Source organism: Crocuta crocuta, unplaced genomic scaffold, assembly GCF_008692635.1.
Source record: "Crocuta crocuta isolate KB4526 unplaced genomic scaffold, BGI_CrCroc_1.0 scaffold163, whole genome shotgun sequence".
Taxonomy (NCBI): Eukaryota; Metazoa; Chordata; class Mammalia; order Carnivora; family Hyaenidae; genus Crocuta; species Crocuta crocuta.
This window is the reverse complement of record NW_027529533.1, coordinates 6,890,481-6,905,464: the sequence shown is the minus strand read 5'-3', so window position 1 is coordinate 6,905,464 and position 14,984 is coordinate 6,890,481. Positions and strand designations below refer to the sequence as shown.

General features: G+C 38.1%; 1 long non-coding RNA gene across 1 annotated transcript in view; it reads right to left on the bottom strand.

Annotated features, from left to right (window-relative positions):
* Positions 1 to 708: 708 nt before the first annotated feature.
* The window catches only part of LOC144229236 (uncharacterized), a 179,471-nt gene continuing 165,195 nt past the window's right edge, over positions 709 to 14,984 (bottom strand). Inside the window, exons 4-5 of the long non-coding RNA XR_013334418.1 lie at positions 8,110 to 8,224; positions 709 to 797 (exon numbers count right to left, since the gene is read on the bottom strand). This is a non-coding gene — a long non-coding RNA (uncharacterized LOC144229236). The remainder of the gene's footprint in view (positions 798 to 8,109; positions 8,225 to 14,984) is intronic.

Below are 14,984 nucleotides of genomic sequence, written 5' to 3'. Positions count from 1 at the left end.
GAAGTGGACGCCGTTCAGATACATCTTAATTCACAAGTCAGAACTTGAACGCAGGTGCTCTTGACTCCCAATCCCATTTGGACTTGCTATATTATTCTGCCTCTTTCAAGTGCTGATCCAACAGCTGAGGCAATGACAAGTTCAATATGAGCAAGAAGTGCCAAGGGGCCAGCAGTCTGGATATATTTCTATGTGGAAGTAGGTTTTTTAGATTCAATGTTTTGGAAAACAAATTCTGCTAAACAAGATCTTAGTCTCTCTGAGCCTATTTCTAAACCTAGAGAGTGCATTAGAAATTTAAGCAGCTATGCACAAATGTCAAAGGCATGAGAAAGCTATGCCACTATGCTTTATCTGAATAAAGCAAATTCCTTTATACAGACAGAACACCTCTGGCAGCAGGCTACTAGAAATGGACTGAGAATGACTCTTGGTGTCCACTAGAGGCAGCATTGTGTAGTAGTTATGAAAACAAGTCCTGAAGTCAAACCACCAAAGTGAGAATGTGTGGTCTACCTCTTTCTACTTGTGTGACTCTGGGCAAATTACCTTAATCCCTTTCTGCCTCAGTTTCCTCACTTATGCAATAAGAATAATAGTATTTATCTCACAGGCTTATTGTGCTGACAACATAAGTTAATATACATAAAGTGCTAATAAACATGCTTATTATTTAGCAAACACTCAATAAGTTACCCTTACCATCAACACGTGAAATGGAGCTGAGAGTTGTACCTAGCCTCCACAGTCTGCTCTTATCATCTTAGGTCGGCGGAGAGGAGACACTGGATGGCACACTGAATGATCAAAAATAATTAACAAAGATAGGTTGGTTTCAAAGACACACGGGTTACTTTTGCATGTGGGATCAATACAGAAAAATTGCTGGTGTCTTTAATCAAAGTCTAGCTGACCTTATAGGTTCTTCTTGATGTAAGAACCCAGCCAGTTCCTAAGGGAATGTGTTGCTGGCAAGATCTGTCCAAGTAAACTAGCTGCAGTGGGGCTACTGAGAGCCAGGCAGTCTTGTTCAGGATTTGCTTAGTGCCTTGCATACTTATTATTGTGCCCACTGAGCATTTTTCTGTGTTTTTTTTTAATATTTTTTATTTATTTCTAGAGAAGAGAGAGAGAGAGAGAGACAGCGTGAGCAGGGGAGGGTCAGAGAGAGAGGGAGACACAGACTCCGAAACAGGCTCCAGGCTCTGAGCTGGCAGTCAGCACAGAGCCCCACGCGGGGCTCGAACCCACGAACCGCGAGATCATGACCCAAGCGAAAGTCGGACGCTCAACCGACTAAGCCACCCAGGCGCTCCGCATTTTTCTGTTCTTAAGGGACCCTAACCTGAAGGAAATTTCTCTAAATTTCTCTAGGGAATCATCCCTTATTGACACTGTCTGGTTCCAGTGGTGACCAAACCTGAAAAAAGGGCCGCACAACCCATGTGCCCTCTCCTTTGGCCCAATGTTAGTTATGTAACTCAAGCTGTTCTAGTCAGAGTGAATGCCGGTACTTACTGGGAGTCCCCCTTCCAAAAAAAAAAATAAAATAAAATGCTTTCACATGTACTGTATTCTTTAAATGATTATTTATTTTTGAGAAAGAGCAAGTGGGGGAGGGGCAGAGAGCGGGAGAGAGAGAGAGAGAGAGAGAGAGAGAGAGAGAGAGAATCCTAAGCAGGCTCTAAGCAGGCTCTGTGAGGTCAGTGTAGAGCCCAACATGGAGCTCAAACTCACAAGCTGTGCGATCATGACCTGAGCTGAAATCAAGAGTCAGATCCTTCACCAACCGAGCCACCCAGGCACCCCATCACATCTACTGTATATTAGTCTAGGAAGATGTGGGTTAGCACTGCTGGGTGACTTTTTTTCCCCCTCTAGAGCCCAAGAATAAAGACAACAGAAAAAGAGGTAAGAAGTAAAGATGGGGATAAAGCCCTAGCAGCATTATTTGAGCCCCTAACTAAGCCACACTTAAAATAAGCCCATCCTCTGGGTTTTCAAGCTATTTGAGTCCGTAAATTCTCCTGATTCGTAAAGCCAGCTATGACTGGTTTTTGTCACATTCAACAGAAAGAATCCTGATAGTGGAAGGCATCATTTCTGAAGCTGACAAAAACTAGAAGAGTCAGATCTGGAGGATCATAGAGCATGCTCAGAGGTGCTCTTCAGTGTCTTTGATTGGATCTTTGCATGTTCCTACTCAAGTCTGCAACCAACTCACATCTAATTTTGATAGTGTCTGATATTTACTTTAAATATCCTAAAACAATATTTCCCAAATACTTTTAGCTTTATACATGTGGATCCCATATCTCTATTTACTTTTAAGTCTGTCTATAAGGCTCACAGCTCAAAATTGTTATTTTATAACAAGTCTTAAGCAAAAACAAAACAAAAGCCCTAATTATCTATTCTAGAAATCTAATTAAGTTGAACATAAACACAAAAATTTAGTGAGCAAAAATGATACAGTGAAAGATCTTTATGATTTTTCCTTAAGCACCAGCATATTTTGATAAACAAACAAATGCAAGTGTCCAGTTTTAGGTATGTCACTTCTGCTAGCCTGAAGAAGGCACACTATTGCACAGACACTGTAGTAGTGTGACTGCAGTCAGGAAAGAAACCACACAGTGGATTAAAAGGGGGACAGTTAATATAAAGAATTACTAAATATAATAAAAGAAAGTATAAGAAAACTATAAGGAAACTCACCCTAGGTCTGAGGGAGAGCATTCAATGGAGAACAAATTTAGAGGCAATCACACTGCTGGAGGTTTGGTTTGGCTACTGTACAGCAGAGAATTTCACAGAAATTCTGAACAGAGGGTTCCGTAAGCCCTAGATGATCTAGAGTTACTGGTTAAGACATAGGCAACTCTGGTGCCCCTGGGTGGCTCAGTCAGTTAAGTGTCTGACTCTTGGTTTTGGCTCAGGTCATGATCTCATGTTTCCTGAGTTCAAGGCCCAGGTTGGGTTCCATGCTGACAGTGCAAAGCCTGCTTGGGATTCTCTCTTTCCCTCTCACTCTCTGCCACTCCCCTGTTTGTATGCTCGCTCTCTCTCTCAAAATAATAAATAAACTTAAAAAAAAAAAAAAAGAAATGGGTAACTCCAGTATACAGGCGGGAGAGGAGATGAACAACAGCCAGTGACATGCGGATGCAGTGGGAGACTGGGTGCTGCTGGGGCCAAGAGGCCTGCAGAACACAGCACACACAGCAGCTCTGGCTACTATGCCAACATAGCTATAGGAAGGTAAGAGCCAGGCCTATAAGGCTGCAAGACCTTGGAAGAACTGTTTTGGGTCTGTGTCTGGGACAGGAGCCACACAATGTCCTGACAATCCCTAGTTCAACAAAAGAGACAGCAAGAGAAATTCTTCCTCCTGCAGTATCCACGCAGCATCCTGTACTGGAAGAGCTTAACATGATGTTCACGTTAAAGGAGAGATACTTGAAGGAATGTCATCGTCTCTCACAAAAAATAGTTTGAAGAGTGCCTGCAGTGCTAAGAAGCAATAAATTAATAACAGCCTCAAAGCAAAGTCAACCCATCTCTATCCTATGAATCCTTCTTTCTTTAGTTTCCCTGCCCTCTCCATTTTTCATATTATTTCAAAAACTAACATTTATTGAGTACCTACTATTCATCCAGAAATTATTTTAAATGTTTTTAAATGTTTTTTTATTTATTGCTGAGAGAGAGAGAGACAGTGTGAGCAAGGGAGGGTCAGAGAAAGGGGGACACAGAATCTGAAGGAGGCTCCAGGCTCCGAGCCGTCACCACAGAGCCCAACGTGGGCCTTGAACCCACAAACTGTGAGATCATGACCTGAGCCTAAGTCAGATGCTTAGCCGACTGAGCCACCCAGGCGCCCCCAGAAATTATTTTTAAAAAGTCAATCCATGTCTCCATGGGGACAGAGGGGATGCAAACAAGAAACAATTGAAATGCCATGTGATGAGACTATAATAGAGGTATGTTCACCAAATTAAGCTTTGCCTGTGGAACTCAAGAAAGGCTTCCATCAGGCAGATGAACTTCACTATGTTGTAGCACAGCAGTGTTGTGAAGCTTATAGCAAGTAACTTATTGCTAAAGATGGTAAATATGTTGAGGTTTGCATGATTTGGGTTTTAGTGAACTTCAGTGCAGTTAAGGTGTTCCCTATAATATCACATTCATGTTCTTGAATGCTGATAGACTTTTGTTAAAGTGCAAAAACTTCAAGAACTACACAAAACTCCAGTCTACGTAATTTATGCTGCTGCCCACAATCTTGATGTGCCCATAGGAATATGTTATATTCACAAGACTATTGCATTTGATAGGGAACAGAGGGCATATAAAGCTTTCAGGTGGCCTCAGATTTGTATGATCCTGAAATTTGTAATACAATGCAATTTAAAAGAATCCAAATACAACCTTGCCCACAGATTGGAGGCAGTCCTAAATTTGACAAAGCCTAAAAAAGGAAACCGATTTCTCAGTCTGGAATTTAGATATGAGGTATGAGCTGGAGAGTATCCGTTTGAAAGTCAGTATGTTAGCTTCTGTTGAAGTCATGGCATTGCACAGCAAAGGGCTATAAGGAGAGAACAAATGATTGTCTTAGGTTAGGTTCCATAGAAACAGGGCAAGGTGGGAATTGTTCAAATTATTTATTGAAGGAGCGCTCTCAGGAGGAGAGTGGGAGAAGCAGGACATTGCAGGGGGAAAATCTAAGCAAGAACGTGGTTTCAGATTGAGCCTAGCTTCAGCTTCATCTCCTAGCGAGGCCTGAATCAGCAATGTACCAGAGTTGGCTTCACGTTGGGACAAAGAGGCCAGGTTTTCATAGCCCTTCTCCCATTAGAGAGCTGTTAGCTGTATACTACCTTGACAAGGGAGCTAAGCATAACTTCCAGGAGAGGTGGCTCTTTATTTAGGCATATCTTCAGAGAAGGGGGTCAGTTTAGAGCCATTAATAACCCACGCTGACAGCAGTTGAAGAGTTAAGTGCACTGGTGGGTAAAAGGGATCTGAGAGGGCACAGTTCAAGATCAAGGAATGAACCCTGGAGAATCAAAATAGAGGAAAAAGACCTTTAGGGGAACCAAGCAGGAAAAGTCTAAGAAAAATGAAAATAATCAAAAGAGAATGCAATAGTAGTAGCCATAATAGGAGTATCTCAGTATGATAACCAAAACCACAGTACTGAAAATATGGCAGAGTGGAGCAGATAGAAATAATTCTCTGTAGATAGCTCATTGTCAGATCCTCTGATCATTACTCTAAATATATATGTTTTTAAGATTACACATATCTTACATTGTTTTGTTTTCTAAAACGACTTGTATAAACTAGGAACAAGGACAGCCACTAACATCTTCTCCTTGGCAAGAAGCCAATCTCAGAGAGCATGGCCCAATAATTAAGCAATCTACCTGGAATGCAAAATATCACACACTGAGGGGAACTTTGCAAAGGCTTCTAGGTCTATTGGTTTCCCTACCTGTTGTCACGTTAGGGTTTTGGGTAGGTATTAAAAAACTTCTTCTACATTTATGATGAGATGCTAACCTACACTATGATAAAATAAAATGGAAACAATAAATAACAAGTAAATAAAATTTGTACTGGCTGAAAATGAAAACTTTGATTCCTAATTTTATTAAACATTGCTTCCTTATTAATATTAATCTGAGCCAGTATTAATTAACCCCTGATTGTTTAAGCAAGTCTTAGGAGTTATGCACATGATTCATGAAATATAGTCAGAAAATGCTTTCCAACTCCCATTGCCTTTTAAATATATTTAATGGCTCACACTGTATCCTCTGCCTTTGGCTCCAAACTCCAACAGTAAAATGTTTTCCCTGGCATCTGTTGAGTGCACAGTCCTAAGCTACCCTCACACTCTCTTGGCATAACAGTTGTTTACAGCAACCCTTCTCTGATGGGGCGTATTTGTGGATTCTTCAGAGATGTCCAACATTAGAATGGACTCATTGGAGTGGTACCCTGATCCAGCAAATCTGTCTCTTTCAGAGTTTATTATACCCTTCCTGGTCTCTACTACTCTGGTAGTCACTTCTAACTTTTCTTGAGTACCCTCCAGGCTGTCCTACTGGGAAACATTAGGAAGACTCCCTTTCCAACTTCCTTGAGCCAATGGCCCACTCTAGTCTGGGATGATCCTTCTCAGTCCCCACAACCTCCAAAACTACAGTGTGAGCCTAGTGTCCCATTTGGTTCATTTACCAGCAGATATCCAATCAAGCTTTCTGAATAATCTCCTTGAATCCCTCCCCTCTTAACATAAAGTAAAGGGAGACATGCCCCATGGAGAGAGAAATACCCATAGGTTTCTTTCATTCTAATTTAAACTTCCTACAGCGTCATCTGTTTCATGACTCACTTTGATATCTTACAGACATAGTACTGTCGCCATTAAAACCTCCAGTTTAATATCCTTTTCCATTTGAAAACCATTGGGAAATAAGTCCTGTGCCTTATGTAAAAGCCTGAGGAGTTGCACCAGTGAAAACACTAAGATTTTAATAAATGAAAGCAAGGGAGGGAATGGCCAAATCCTGGGGATGAACCCTCGTTCCAAGGAACAGTCACATGGTCCTAAGGAGATCCTTGAAGTCCTATCAGCCCTATTCATGCAGGAGAAGCTTTGTGGGGAATTAAGGGACATAGGGAACTGGCCTTCTAACTAGAAGGTCTATTTCCAATTCTTTGTCCCTATCCCCCATAATGAGGACTCCTTTTTTTTTTTTTCCAAAAAAAACTATTTGTATTGAGTATTGAATTCAATTGGCCATTGAGGGTGGGTTGAGAAGACTGACTCAGGTCACCTAAAACAACTTTTTTAAGCCTCATTAAACTTAATACTTAAGAAGAATCACTTTCTCACTTGAAGTATTCAGGTAATTACTTTAATTCTCTGCCTCTACTAGGTATGGAACTATCCTGAGCCAACTAGCAAGAAAGAAATCTGGGATAGAAATACATCTAATCTTAATAAGATTTGGATAATTAGCTTACAGGATAGAGCCAATACGCTTCCCAAAATTAAGTAATTTTTGCATTCAACCACAGCTCATAAGACTTCTCTAGGATTTGAATTTCCTTGTTTTTAAAAACTGTAACAACATACTCAAGCTGCACAGTTTATAAACCAAGCGGCTGAGCTACTGTCTTATGTTTTTTTTTCATTAGTGGAAAAGACTATCTTGGGGCCCCATAAGGATATGAAATTTTTCTTCCAAAGTAATAATTTTATAATATTACACTAGAGCTAAAATATAACACTCAGACATATCACATTACACCAAACTCCATATATGCTTGAAAAGTTTTTCATATTCATCTAAAATAGTTATAAAAACCAATAGCATCACTTTGCATAAAAATTCAGTCCTCCGTAGTCTTTCTTTAGCTAGTTATCACCTTGAAAGAATTAAAGAGAGGAAAAATCTAATCATGGAATCTATAGCAAAAGAAGATCACGAGGCTTGTCAAAGATGCTGTTGCGGACGAAATGACACAAAGGACAAGACACACACAAAAGACAGACACAGACACAACTCCGGCCGGAGGAACAATTCTACGCAAGCCCCTCTTGCGGTTTATTTTATACCCGGTAACTGGATACAAACTGAAATCTACAAGATGCATTCCTTTACCAATTAAGGGCAAGTAGCCAAACACATTTCAAGGACAGGGGGGAGCAAAGGGAGGAAGCGACCACAACATGTTTACTAAGAGGCCTGCTCACAATTCCAGCCTCCTCCTTACTTCTAAGGAGGGCATGTTCCCTCGTTTGCGAGCGGACCATTAAACTTGGATATTGTGTGCAGGCCTCCTGGCAGAGCACCCTGTTTGCAGGCATGCTTTGCCCAGGCAGGGAGCCCCGTGTGCAGGCACATCCCCGCGTCCCTAACCACGCTTTCTTGTGGTCACTGTCGGGCTCCCACATCTCCCCCTTTTTTCTGAGAAGCGGTAGCAAACTGTGAGGTGGCAAGAACGCGTTGTCTATCCTTTTAGTTGTTGCCTTCTTCGCCAGCCCCGGNAAAAAAAAAAAAGAAAGAAAGAAAACAGTGACACATTCACCTTAACCTGTTGTTAGCCTTCTGAGAGCAGTCTTGGGAAGTTCTACTGCAGTACCATCCAGCTTCATTTTTCTGGCCTCTACACTCACATTGATATTCCAAAAAAGGATATGTACCTAGAATCAGAAACATTTGTTACTTTTAAGTTTCTCTATCTTTATGGCAATACATCTCAAATATTATAGTACATAGAATTTATTATGAAAGCTTGAATTATGAATTATGAAACACAGAATCTAGCACATAGATCATCACTGCAATCATCAGTGACTATTCTTAATCAATAGATCTACATTTTAAGAAATGTATAAATTTTTCAAGGCTTGAACAACACTAGAAAAATACTGATCTAGTTTGGAGGCTCACACAAAATTATCAAGAAGCATTGTTATGAAGACTATAGTCCATTTTAACCTGTGACATCTTGAAGGAACTGATAGAAGAACCAAAATAAACATACAGAAATAACAGATGATGACGATGATGATGATAGATAGATAGATAGATAGATAGATAGATAGATATCTGATGGGAAGAAATGCAAGGACAAGTGGGAAGTGAGAAAAAAAGATGAAGAGAGAAAAAAAGGAGATGAACTTTTTTTTTTATAAGGCAGCTAAGATTAAGTCTACACAACTCAGAACAATTTTAATTTTTACGTTAAGTTGATTGGTTGTTTTAGTAACATATGGTTATGTTTAGTAACACAGATATACTGTCTTTGGCTACTTTAAGTGTTCGTTTATTTATCTTGAGAGAGAGAGAGAGAACACATGCAAGTGCTTGCACAAGCAGGGGAGAGGGAGAGACAGAAAGGGAGAGAGAGAAACCCAAGCAGCCTCCACGCTAAGGATGGAGCCCAGCTTGGGACTCAATCTCAAACCTCAAGATCATGACCTGAGCCAATATCAGGACTTGCATGCTTAACCTACTAAGCCACCCAAGCTCCCCTGCCTTTGGCTATTTTAGAGCAGGGTGTATAATCCTTTAGGATCTATCTCCTATGAATTCTCCCTCCATCTCTATCTCACTCCCCCATCATCAGCTTACCTCTCTTTACTTAACTTTCACCTCCTTCTATGATTTCTTTCACTCTTTCAAATTATTTCCTCCTGATGATGTTATCAATTTGTTTTATTATATCTTGTTCCTACACCAATCTTAAGCTTTATAGTGTGATTAAATGGACTTCTGTCAATATAATGGCTACCCCACTCCCTCTGGCTGAAATTTTAGAGCTTTTTTCTTTTACATTAAGCATTGCCTTATCCATCAACTTCTCTTTTAAAAATCTATATGCTTCTGGAAGGGATATATACACTTCTGAAAGATCAAGTCACTACCAGCTGAAAGCCCTTTCTCCCCTGACATGTCAGGAAGCAGTAGTCATAGCTGTGGACATCTAACAGACATAAAAGGGAAGCATCTTGTCCTCTAAAATTTGGAGACCTCTCACAATACATACACAATATATATTGAGTAATTGATTTTCCCCATCTTCAATTAATTGCTTTTGCCCTGCTTTTGATTGCTAGGAACAGCAGAGTTCTACATGAAAGCATTTTCTTAGATTCTTTTTAAGATCTGTAAACTTAGTCTCAAGAAATAATCTGAAGAAAACAGCAATCCATCCTTTAGTGGAATTTAACAATGAATTTAACAATCTTTTGAAAAAAATTGCCTTAAAATACACACACACACACACACACACACACACACACATAGGCTAAGGATCTTAGGAGTCACATACCTCGGTATCTCTACCTTCTTCCTTGCCTAAAAATGTTGTACAACCCACCTTAATAAAAGCCCAATCTAGCATTGCACTAGGCAATGATTGTTGATGGGAAGTCTTTCCAAGTATCTACTAAGACTTCATGTTATGACTTAATTTGTTTCCTTTTATTTTGCATACTAAAGATGAATAGCTAATCGTGATCCTTTATTTAACACTTTCCCATAAACTGTACTTAAATACAGGGGCTATCCCTGTGTCTGTTTTTTATAATTAATGCAAACCTTCAGCAGAAATCCTACAAAGAATTTTTATTGCTTCTCCTTCCCTATAACCACTCCAACTAGAATCATTATTAAAGCTCATTTTCATACACTGCTTCTATTTTCAGGGAAACTTCTTTAGCATTTAAAAAATATTTTTAATACTTGGGCTTTAGAAACTGCATTTTTCAATATAACTAGAAACAGAAAATGATTAAAGTTTAAATTCATTAGGCACTCAATAAATGTTTATTGAATTCAGCTGAAGTGTCATGAATTTTTCTATTTTTAATCTTCATTATGATTTATTTTTTATTTTCACTCATTATGAGAAAACATTTCCATATTCCAATAGAGTAGTTAGAGTTAATTTTTCCTCCCTTGGGTAATTCTTTATTCCCTGTTATTGTGTGTAATATTTCAAACTAAAGTGTTCTTACTTCAAGTCTCCTGTCTCCTTGTATCTTTTTCTTGCAACAAATAAATGCATTAAACTTATTCTCCTCTTAATAGTAACTCTTACCACCTACTTGACTTACAGGAACATTGTGAAGATTGATGAGGCCATGAACAAAACACTTAAAATTCCTCATTTCTGTTTAAATTTTTTGAAAAAAGACTATATAATGGAATATAATAGCATTGTATTTGTTCTTCTGTTTTTCTAGACATTCTACAACAATTCCTTAAAGGATCTTTTTTTCCCTTTTGCCCTTATAATAAAAATTATGAGTAAACATCTATTTCATAGAACATGGATCCCTGTTAGTAGGAGCTCATTCATTTCTATTTGTTACAGAGAATAGGTTTATATTGTCCATTCAAATAACAACTAAATGGGGCATGACCAGACCAACTGATTTCAAATTCAGATATGGCAGTTTAATAGTGTATCTCAGCAGTTGGCCATTTCCTAGCTAGTCCATCAACCAGTAGAGGGAATACTGTCTCTTAAAATCAAGGACTAGAAAACTCTCTTCCTAGGAAATGGGAGATTTTCAGGTATCTTCTTTATTTTCCTCTATGTTGATTCTCCCTTTACACTATTCTACAATCAGTTCCAATAGTTATTTCTCATCGTTTTGCATGTGTGGTATAGTAAGACTACACTTGACATCAGGAAACCTAGGTTCAAACCTTCCTCCATCACTTAGCAACTGAGTAACCTTGAGCAAATGTCTCTAAATCTAAGTTGCCTCCCATGGGATAGGAGAATAATACTTTCCCTCACTTCTCATAAAGTTTTTGAGAGGGGAATTAGAAAATGTAAGTGAAGGCACTGCATACATTTCAAGTTGCTTTATCTGTATATGATATGATGATGCCAGCCTATCCAGCTTTATTGACATTTTATCCCATAATTCTCTTCTTCAATTATCTCATAATTCTCTCATAAGAAATAAGTGGAGGAAAAAGTCATTGGCAAACCAAACTGGGTCTTCCTATTTACCTATCCTTGATCTCCGTGCAGATTTAAACACTGTGATATTACAAAGAGCTTAAAACACCTCTCAATATTTTACATGTTCTTTCCAATGCACCAACCATAAGTCTTTTCTCTGCTGACCTCCGCCCTTAGTCTGCCCTAGTCCTTCCACCAAAAATGGCTTTCCTTTAGCCAAGCCTATAGAAATTCCACGTATTATTCAAAACCAGCCTAAAAGGTACTTCTTCCATTACATATTCCTCAATTTTTCAAATTAAATTTTTGAAATTTACTTTTGGACCTGTAGCACCTCTCTTTATATTACATGTACTCCATTCTCCTCCCTGAGATTACGAAGAAATTGAGTTGAAGGAAGGAATTATTTCTAATTCATTGCAGTATCTTAGTACCAAATAGAGGTACTTGAACATGAAATTTGCTGAACAGCTCTCTGTTACTCTTAGTCATCTGTCTCACACAAAAACAATCTGTTTTTACCATACCTGCTACAAAGGACTCTGTAAGGATATAATTTTCTACCACCTATGACTCAGATATAAATGCTTCAGCCCTTTACTCAAAACTTTGTATTGTTATCCATTATCCCCTCTCATCTTTCTTAACTCCTTATATATGACTTACCCCGTGTTCCTCCTTCTTATCGTCCTTAAGAATATTTTCAATTCCAACCTCTATTTTCCTGTATCTTTTGCATCTCATGAAATTTCCTTCTTTATCAATCATTTAAAAATCTAGCTTAAAAGTTTGTTCCTTTAAGAAGCCTTATCTGATTAACTCTTCCATAGAGTTCTTTATCAACTCTAAGCTCTCAGACCCCAGGACAGTATCCTTATGAAATGAAGGAGAATGTATGACTCCACACTACAACTGCATTAGGATATACTGCCTAAAAGCAAAACTGCCTTAAGACAATTTATCCGTACCCTTCAGGGTTTGTTTGCAAAGCATAAAACTAACAGCAGCAGAGAGGGTTTTTTTTAACAGTATATATTCACAAACATTTTTCATCCTTAGATTTTTGTGTGTGTGAATAGTGTTTCTTGATGCAGAGATTTTTGCACTATGCCAAGGTTTACAATATGAAGACAAATGTATAAGCAATTCCTGCTTATTTATCAGAATGTCTTTCTGGAAATAATTTTATAAATTAGATTGCCAGAAAGTGAACCAAAATTGCTCTGTGAAAGAATACCACACCAGTAATGAACTCTGACAAGAAAAACCCAGAATCAAATTACTCACAGATATGAGTAATAGTAGATAGTATTAGATAGTAGATAGTAATAGATAATAGTATTTTAAGACATATTTAAAAATATAAGGTTATTTAATAATTCAAAACAACAGTTTTGATTTTAACAATAAAGTATAACTCAGATTCTATAAAAGGATTTAAAAGACCTAGGTCATGTACTAATTTTCAAAGATTCTGAAGGACATGGAAATTCTTGTTTAACTCAAATCTACCAGGCTGTGTATAATAAAAAGTTAACAGTTATTTTCCTAGAAATTTGTGAGGCATCCCCCCATCCTAGGATGATGACTACGCCTTGGGTTTGGGAGTACACTTCCCTTATTCCCACTTCCCTTACACGGAGTGGCAAAGGCCTTTGATATGGGCTCTGATTTGTGACCTACAATCTATAGATGCTAAAACTGAAAAGCAAGTATACGTAACCAAAGACTGCTGGTAAATTGGAAAGTACACAGACTTAGGAATAAGTCCACTTGGTTGTACATTGCACCTGGTAGCTGTGCAAATGTAGGTTAGTTATTTAAACTCTAACCTTCAGTTTCTATAGCTGTAAATTGAGGACAATTATACTCCATAAAAACTAAGTGGTTCTTCAAGATCAAGTAAAATAAAGTACATGACGGGTTCAAGATGTACCAAGTATACAGTAAATACCAATAAGCAGTTACCATTATTATATCATTATCGTCATCATTCTACAGGGCACATTCACTCACTTACACATGGTAAATAGCCTAACACATATTATCCATCCCTACCTCACACCAAGGAGAACAATTAGTATCTCTCCTTGGTGTTAGGGATATAATTTAATAAACCCAGACTGACCTCAACAAAGGGCCTTGTGAGCTACCTAAAAACAGAAAGAATGATGGCTTTCATCAATCCTGACAGACATATCATATGAATTCATATAAAATCTCCTTTAGTGACTGAGGAGTGATTTAATCTGTGTTGTCACTCATCACCAAACATATTTAAAGTTAAATATCATGAGTGAAATTTGTTTATGTCCTAATGTGCAATTAATTATTTCTGCATGGGAAAATTTCCAAACTACAATAGTCTCTCAGATGCTCTAAGAATTTGGAACTTGGAGCACGTGGGCTTTCATTTGTTCAGGTGCTGGAGCAAAGGCAAAACTGAGTCCAGGTTTAGACATATTGGACTTTGCCTACGGCTGACCATATAGAGTAGCTGTCTCTTCAATACAGAGTCTTAAATTCATTAATTTTAATAGAAATATGAGAACTCTATACTCCATTTAGTAGAAACTAAGACATGGGAATCTTTCCTTCATCACTAACATGAAATAATTCCACATAAGGATTTTACCAGATGTTACCACGACCAGCCTTTGTGGAGCATGGCCTACAGCAGGTGCAATTCCTCTGTTCTTTTGCTCCTCTGTGTGTTGTCCAAGGGTCAATTCAGACTATACCATCTGGGCCTGCTATAAAATCACTTTTGTTAAACTACATTCTAGTTTGATTATCTATTCTGCATTGAAAAATGCTATTATAAACCATAAGAAAATACCATTATCCACTTTTTCACTTTACATCTCCTTTGTTATAGCCATAGGAGAGATTTTCCCTAGACAGTTATTTTTAGCTATTTTTTAAATCATATATGGACAATGTGAATCATTCTATTTGTCCTAATTTTCCCTGTTTTGACTTATTAGGAAACTTAGAATTTATTTAGTGTCCCACCTTTAGACACTGTGAAAATTTCATACCATGTGTTCCTATCTACTTTTCTTGTAGGCCCATTTTATTATTTTCCCTTATGTCTTTTCGCTTTGTCTTTTACATTTTTTCAGTTATGGTGACATTGTAGTATAATTTGCTCATCTCCTTAGGATTTAGGTGAAGAATTTTCAGGCATGCCATAGATGTTTTTTAAGCTGTGTAATTTACGGGTAGCAAAGAGAGAGACTCTGTCATCATGTGATTCATTTCTGTTTCGCAGATTCTCACATATATCTCCCAATATGCCTTTTCTGGCACTAGTCCTAATATCTAAATAATTCTTACCAAAGTAAATATAACACTATATACCTAGAATTATAACAGGGATGAGTACTGGGTTATCTTATATTACTGATAGGCCTCTAAACTTTTTTCACCATCATCATCATGACCAACCACTTGCCATTTCTATTATGATGCAA